Here is a 9,082-nt window from a genome sequence, read left to right on the forward strand (position 1 = left end):
TCGCTGTGTAGTATTTCATTTTATGTGTATAGGAGGAAAAACAATTTTTACTCTGTCCTTCTAGGTTCTTGGTTGAGAACCCCCTTGTAATAAAAGATTACTAAGATAAAAAAAGAAGTTAATAGCATGTATACCTTCTCTATACAAGGGAACTACCCAGAAAAACTGAGTTACTCCCAGAAATAGCCACAGCTATCACCTTAAATATAAATCTTCAGATAAAAACAAAAGAAGACCTTGTGAAAGAGGGGATGCCAGTTGTGGCAGGATATTATAAAAAGCAGGGTACACAAGGGTATGATTGTTTGCAGAATTAAGTCAGGGCTTCTACAGTGATGAGTTACTTGAGATTTAGTCATTCTTCTATTTCTGGTGCAAAGAAGGACATGTGTGCATGTTCAGGCATGTCTGACTCTTCATGAACCCAAGGACTGTAGCCTGCCAGGCTATTCTGTCCATGGGATTTCCCAGACAAGAATACTGGAGAGGTGTGCCATTTCCTTCTCCAGGGGACCTTCCCAACCCAGGGATTGAGCCCATGTCTCCTGTGTCCCCTGCCTTGGCAAGTGGATTCTTTACCACTGACCCAAGATACTTGTTCCTTGGAAGAAAAGCTATGACCAACCTGGACAGCATATTAAAAAGTAGAGACATTACTTTGCCAACAAATGTCCATCTAGTCAAATGGACCATGTATGGATGTGAGAGTTGGACAATAAAGAAAGCTGAGCACCGAACAATTGGTGCTTTTGAACTGTGGCGTTGGAGAAGATTCTTGAGAGTCCCTTGGACTGAAAGGAGATCAAACCAGTCAATCCTAAAGGAAATCAGTCCTGAATATTTATTGGAAAGACTGATGCTGAAGCTGAAGCTCCAGTACTTTGGCCACATGATGCAAAGAACTGACTCATTTGAAAAGACCCTGATGCTGGGAAAGACTGAAAGCAGGAGGAGAATGGGATGGCAGAGGATGAGATAGTTGGATGGCATCACTGACTGGATGGACATGAGTTTGAATAGCTCCAGGAATTGGTGATGGACAGGGAAACCTGGCATGCTACAGTCCATGGGGTCACAAAGAGTTGGACAAAAATAAGCAACTGAACTGAACTGATAAAGACTGAACTGTATCCCATTGTGTATATACTACATTATGTTTATCCATTCATCTGCTGAAGGACACTTGTGTTGATTCCATCTTTTGGTTACTGTGAATAATGCTGGTATGAATATGGGGTACAAATATCTGTCCCAGTCTTTGCTTTTAAATATTTCAGTTGTATACCCTGGAACAGAACTGAGAGATTCTACATTAACTCTGTGTTTAGGTTTTTGAGGAGCCTCCCTACTGTTCTCCACAGCTGTGGCTCTATTTTACTTTATTCCTTTATATGGCAGAATAATGTATCTTATGGATCTACCCTATTTTGCGTATCTATTCATCCATTAGTGGACATTGTAATTGTTTTTACCTTGGGCTATTGAGAACAGTGCTACTATGAATATTGATGTACAAGTTTATATTTGAACACCTGTTTTAAATTCTTTGAGCATATATCTATGAGTGGAGGAGTTGTTGAAACATATGATAATTACACTTTTATATTTTTAAGAAAATGCCAAAATTTTGCATGCATAGTTTGCACCATTGTACATCTCTTTAAGTAAAGTTTGAGTTCCAATTTCTCTACACTGTTGCCAACGTTTGTTGTTTTTCTTTGTTAATTTTTCCCATGTTCATCCTGTGTGTTTTATTTAGGAAGAAGTCATAATGCAGGACCCATATTTGAGGAAAGGGGAGTTAGCTTCAAATATTTGGTGGACAGCTAAGTGTCTCTATCAATTCTTTAGAATTTTTCTGCATAGAGACTTCTATTTAACACCATTCATAAAAATTATGTAATTTATTTTAATCAGTTTGGACACATGAAAATTATTTTAAACTTTTGACTATAATCCAGCACTATGTTATTAGACTGTTTAGTTCATTCTTGCTTTGACTATTGAGAGCTTTTCCCACTTGGTCCTGTTTTCATTTTACATAATTTATCTTTTGTGCATTTTGGGGGGTAATTCTTTCTTTCATTTTAACATTATCCTGATTCACATATTTATTTTCTCAGTCCTATATCGGTGCTTTATTCAAAGAGCTCTTGTTCCTTTTTATTAGAGAATAGTATTAAAAACTTGCATGCAGGAGCTTAATACTCTCAGCAGACAATTCATGAAAATATGTGTATGCATCCCAGCCTATGCACACACATATAATTATATGTATTTCCATGTGTGACTATGTGTTACACACATACATGTTACACACATATGAGGCTAAGGCTGAGTGCTGAAGAATTAATGCTTTTGAACTGTGGTGTTGGAGAAGACTCTTGAGAGTCCCTTGGACTGCAAGGAGATCCAACCAGTCCATTCTGAAGGAGATCAGCCCTGGGATTTCTTTGGGAGGAATGATGCTAAAGCTGAAACTCCAGTACTTTGGCCACCTCATGCGAAGAGTTGGCTCATTGAAAAAAAAACTCTGATGCTGGGAGGGATTAGGGGCAGGAGGAGAAGGGGATGACAGAGGATGAGATGGCTGGATGGCATCACTGACTCGATGGATGTGAGTCTGAGTGAACTCTGGGAGTTGGTGATGGACAGGGAGGCCTGGCATGCTGCGATTCATGGGGTTGCAAAGAGTCGGACACGACTGAGCTACTGAACTGAACTGAAAGACAGTTTATACTGATGTATCCAACCTGATCTGTAATGACATGTATATTGTAGCCTTCGCCCTTTGTCTGTATGCATCTTCCCATACCAGTGGTAAGAAAACTGGCTTCCACTACTTGTCATTTATTGAATTCAGTGCTTGTTCCATTTGATGACTGACATAGCAGTTTCAGAACTATTAGCTACTACCCTCCATGGGAAAGAACTCAGAGTCCACTCTTTATGTATATATGGTACATTTTGCTTTTGACCTGCAGGTTCCATTCATTTCCCCAGTTAACTCAGTTCAGCCCATTTTGTCCCACCACCAAGTGTGAATTTTTTTTCTTTTTCTTCCTCTTAATCTCTTGGCCTCACTGTATGGCATATGAGCTTTTAGTTTTCCAACTAGGAATTGAACCCACATCCCCCGCAAGCAACGTGGAGTCTTAGCCACTGGGCAACCAGGGAAGTCTTGAGTTTTTTCATACATTTCTCGATCAGTTAGGTTCTTTGTTAAATATTGCATTCCAGTCTTTGACACTCCCATACCCTAAATAACTAAATTTGAACAGATAAAAATTTATTTGTTGGGTTGTATATAAAAAAAAATCTAATGTGTTTGATTAAATGCATAGTGGCAGGTAGTCATCACTAAGTTATCATATGGAATATTTCAATGACATCTTCCATAAACTGTTTATTATGTCCATTTTGCTCTTTCTATGTCTTATAAATATGGCCATACAGTGTAGTACTTCAAATTAGATTCTTTCGCTTAGCAATATAAGGATTAGAGTCATCCTTTTTTTTTTTTTTTTTTTTTCTTTTTTGGTAGGGGTTGATGGTTCATTCCTTTATATCGCTGAATAGTATTGCATTTCATTATATAAAAGGAAAAATAATTTTCCCTCTATTCTTCTGTGTTCTTCATGGAGATTCCCGCTTATAATGAAAAGGAGCTGAATTGGAGAAAAAACAATACTTGAAAGATACCTGGGAAATCTCAGTCACTCTCTGAAATGGCCCAAGACTTAACCATTTTTAAATGTGATCTTCAGCTAAGAATGAAAGAAGGATGTGAGGGAATGGAAGGCACCAATTAAGAGATGTTATTAGGCAAAGCACTGTAAAGAAGAGAATGGCGGTTACACAGATTTACATACAAGCCCATTCCATTGACAAAATTTTCCTGATATTTAGTCTTCACCCAATTCCTGACTCAGAGAGGGACACATCTTTTCAAATCGAGATATCATTAATAAAAAAAATTTACTTCATGAAAAGGCATTTTCTTCTTGGTTTTCAAAGATTCTCCTGGGTCTGTTGTTTCTTAAATTAATCAGCCCAAAATAATCCTTTTGTCAAATGGGCATATTTTTGGGGTACTGTATTATGCTCCCTTTGACAAGTTTGTGCCATAATTTCCTTATAAATTCATCTACAGAAGGACATCCTGATATGTTTAAGTTTTTAGCCATTATGAATAGAACTGTCATGCATTACTTGATGCTAGTTTTTACTGAACAGAGTTTTTCAAAGCAGTTGTCTAAATACAAGAGATACGCTTCTTAGATCCTAAGGTGAGACTGTTTAGCTTTGGAGAAAACTGCCAAACTGTCTTTGAAGTTGATTGTACATGCATTCCACCAGCATCTTGAGTATATTCTTATATGCTCATTTACTATCTGTTTATCTTCTTTAGTCAGGTGTGTGTTTCAACATTTACCAAATTCTAGTAGGGTCATTTGGTATAATTTGAGTACAGATCCTTTATTAAATATGTGTTTTGGAAATAGCTTCTTCCAGTATGATCTTCCATAGAGTAGAAATTTTTAATTTTATAAAAGCCACATTATTTTTTCTTTTGTTGATAGATTTTTTACTAAAAGTTGTTATTTTTATTATTTTTATTTTTGGCTGCACTGTCTTCATCGTTGTGTGCTGGCTTTGTCTAGTTGTGGTGTGTTGGGGGTACTCTCTGGTTACGATGTGCAGGCTTCTCTATGCAGTGGCCTCTCACTGTGGAGTGCATGCTTCTAGGCTCGTGGGCTCAGTAGCTGTGGCACACAGGTTTAGCTGCCCCAAGGTGGGTGGGATCCTCTGGGACCAGGGATTGGACCAATGTCCCTTGCATTGGCAGACAGACTCTCAACCACCAGGGACCACCAGGGAAGCCTGGTATTATGTTGTTTTTTTTTTTTTGACCTTCAGGCACAGCGGCTTCAGGGGTCAAAGGCCACTGGCTTTCAGGGAAACAACATCCACCCTTTCATTAATGACACCCTGGTATTATGTTTTAAACCCATCACTGAAACCAAAGTCATGTAGATTTTTGTGTAGAATTTTTATAGTTTGATAATTTAAACTTGTCTAAGGGCAATTTTCAGAGAAGGCGATGGCACCCTACTCCAGTACTCTTGCCTGGAAAATCCCACGGATGGAGGAGCCTGGTAGGCTGCAGTCCATGGGGTCGCGAAGAGTTGGACACGACTGAGCGACTTCACTTTCACTTTTCACTTTAATGCATTGGAGAAGGAAATGGCAACCCACTCCAGTGTTCTTGCCTGGAGAATCTCAGGGACGGGGGAGCCTGGTGGGCTGCCGTCTATAGGGTCGCACAGAGTCGGACACGACTAAAGCGACTTAGCAGCAGCAGCAGCAGCATGGGAAATTTTGAGTGAATTTTGGTTTCAGCCATAAAGTTTGTATCTTCATTCATTTCATTCCATTTGGTTTTTAATTGTTTCTTAATAATTTTTTGAGAAGGTATGGTGAGATACTTGGCTCCATTTCAGTCTGGCTTCAAACTGAGTATGTGCAGCAGAACTGCATTTGGGATGAGGCCTCTGGTAAGATGAAGGCCTCCCTGCATTTCTCTGACATTTGGGATGAGACCTTTGGTTAAGTGCAGGCCTCCCTGCACTTCTCTGACATCTCACCGGGTGCACAGAACACACATCTCTGCCCTCTGGGGCACAGGTGCATCCTGCCCATAGCATTTGCTCTGTGATAAGCAGACAACAGCTTTGTCTCCTTGGGACTCATCAGGGCTTAGGTTTCTGGACAAAAGGGTAGTGTCCGCACTGATAGGAGCTGGGATTTCTCAGGACCCACCAATGAAGAAATGCCACAAGAGGAAAAAACAAACAAGTGGGGAGAAGCTTCCTGTGTACAGCTGACTGCTGAGGGTGTGGGATCCATCTTCAGGGGACTCAGGAGAAAAAGAGTTTATGGAATATTGTGCATTTTTAGTTAATTTTATGTGCAGTGTAGATGGTGACCAGTGTCATTTTTTGGAACGTGGTATCTAGTTTTCCTGGCACCTTTTGTAAATGGCTTTGGGTAGACTAAACATTTTAATAATAGTTTGTTCTGATGCATGAGCATGGAATATTTTTCTATTGCATCTTCAGTTTCTTTCTTTAGCAGTGCTGTATAGTTTTCTGATTATAGGTCTTTCATGTCTTTGGTTAAATTTATCCTAGATAGTTTGTGGTTTTTTTGATGGAATTATAAATGGTATTGTCTTAATTTTTCTTCCTGATGATTTATTAGTATATAGAGACAAAATTGATTTGTGTATATAGAATCCATTTTTGCAACTTTACTGATTTTTTAATATATTTTTTGAAGTAATGTGATGTTGTAATGGAGATCTCACTGTTTCTACTGTAGTCCAGGTCACTGCAGGACCCAAGACATGGTAGCTAATAATATACACTGCCCACAGTGCCTCTTAATACCGTACGGACTCCTACAAGGAAAATGAGTATCACCAACTTTGTGTGAACTTGGTCTGGGTGAGTCCTGATCTCTATAAAAAGTCTGATGGCTGTCTTATCACATCCTCTTTCTCCATTCATCAATTGTTGGAAAAGTGGTTTGCTTTCATGTCTTTGCTATTGTGAATAGTGCTGCTATGAACACAGTGGTGAATGTATCTTTTCGAATTACAGTTTTGTCTGGATATATGCCCAGGAGTGGGATTGCCGGTTCATATGGCAACTCTCTTGTTAGTTTTTTTGAGGAAACTCCAAACTGTTTTCCACAGTGGTGGCACCAATTCCCACCAAAGTGTAGGAGGGTTTCCTTTTCTCCACACCCTCTCCAGAATTTGTTATTTGTAGACATTTTACTGATGGCCATTCTGACCAGCAGGAGGTGATACCTCACTGTAGTTTTGATTTGCTTTGCTCTAATAATTAGCAATGCGGAGTATCTTTTCATATGTCTATTGACCATTTGCATATCTTCTTTGGAGAAATGTCTATTTAGACCTTCTGCCCAACTTTTTTTTTTTTTGGCAGGGGGGTAATTGTATGAGCTGCTTGTATATTTTGGAAATTGGACCATTTTTGGTGACATCATTTGCAGATATTTTCTCCCAAACAATTAATACAAGTCCTGGGTCAATGAGCTCCCACAAGTAAAAGAATAAAGTTGGACCCTTGCCTCTCCCTCTATACAAAATCAACTCAAAATGGCTCAAGAGCCTAAACATAGGAACCAAAATTTTAAAACTCATAGGAAAAAAACATGGAAGTGAAACTTCATGACCTTGGATTTGGCCATGGTTTCTTGGATTTACTACCAAAAGCACAAGCAACAAAAGACAAAATAGATGAATTGGGCTTCTTTAAAATGAAAACTGCTGTGCACAAAAGGAGTAGGTAGAAGATAATCTACCATCCAAAAGAGCACAAGATGTTTACAAATCATGTCCTTGATAAAGGTCTGTAGCCCACCAGTCCTCTGCTGGTCAAATGGGGGTGCCTGTGGGGCCCCTCCCATCACAGGTGATAAGGGGCCTTCCAGCCCTACAGCACTCATGAGGAGACACTGGTCATCCTTAGCACGCTCAAGGAGCGAGTGCTGGATTGGTTTGAGCCCAGGCTCCCTCTCAACACTGCCTTCAAAGACTGGAGGCTGCAACATGCCTCCAGAAGAACACAGAGTCTTTGCAAGTCTTTTGAGAACAAAGAGATCATCCTTAACTTTCTTGAAAATGCATCTTATTTCATAGCAGTTACTTTTTCCAATCTAGCTCCCAGGGGTGCTCTCCTACCTTCTTTATTTCTCTGAAAGTGGCCACGACAGTTTGGCTGTTCCCAGGTGACAAAGTCGGGGAGGGGGCCAGCTCCTGGTAGTCCTTACCTTCACTGCAGATTAACTCAGACTCTCAGGCTGAGGTTGAACATGGATGCCCCTGCTTCTCCCCATCAATTCTCATTTCCCATCTCTTTACCTCTTGCTTTTCAGTCTTAGAATTACCAGATAGTCACCATTCACAGTTCCTGCAGAGCTCAGCAATTTCTCCTAAAGGAAAGGTTCTGGGAAAAATGGAGGGATAAATAAAGAATTGTTTTGCCAAATGTTTTCTCTTTTGTCTCAGGTTCAAAGGATTTGTTAACAAAAATAAGTCACTCGTTATATTGAAATAAACAATACAAATATTTATTAGTGAACTATCTGATCTACTTTCAATATACTAACATTAAAAGAAAAAAGAAATGGAAACAGCAGAGGAGAGCAATAGTACATACATCACCAAACTGGATTTGCCAGCATCCAGACTTAAAGAGTGCTGAGAAGTTCTGTGTGACAGCAATCCGGAGTTCCAACTGGCAAAAAGTCCCAGGCAGAGTTTCTGCATTGCTGTCTCCTGGTCCTCCCCTAATAAACCCCAGGCCAAAAACTGTGAATATCATTATCAGTCTGTGAGCAAAACTGCAGCTCTTGTATTATGTTAATTTTTTACAATGCTATTTGGTTTGTTCTGCAAATCTTGGAATGTTGCTAAGTCCAGGGAGTGGTTGGCCAGACCTCCTCCACAGAGACTTAACAAGTTACAAAATCTGCTTCCTATTGTGTTTCTCTTCCACAGCAGGTGTGGCTGACACCCACAGCAGTAGTCAGGGCAGTGTCCAGAAGGTCAGAAGCAAGGTCAGAGGCCTGCTATACTCTTGCCTGTGAAGCCTGAACAAGACTACTTCTGTTTTATTTCCCTAACAAGAACGTAGCTGATTCCTGCACCTTGCTGATGCTCAAGATGATGAGAGTGTTTTCACATTAGAATTTTAAAATCCTCCAAATAGATCACTGGGGGACATCCTGTGTCTTCCTGCTCATTCTAATAATGTCATTCCTGAATTTTAATTCAGTAATTTATCTCATAAATATGCCAAAAGGGAGATCCATTTAAAAAATGTTATTGAGGTAACTCCAAGGTTTTACAACAAATAGGAACGTAGAACCCATGATCAGACACTGGCTGAGAGATTCCCACCTTGAACGGAGGTCCCTTGGAGGGCAAAGTAGCTGGGACTGTTCTCCTGGAGGTGAGCCTGCTTAGGCTCATCCCATGCGGGCCTGC

The sequence above is a fragment of the Bos taurus genome, chromosome 17 (genome assembly GCF_002263795.3).
Source record: "Bos taurus isolate L1 Dominette 01449 registration number 42190680 breed Hereford chromosome 17, ARS-UCD2.0, whole genome shotgun sequence".
Classification (NCBI taxonomy): Eukaryota; Metazoa; Chordata; class Mammalia; order Artiodactyla; family Bovidae; genus Bos; species Bos taurus.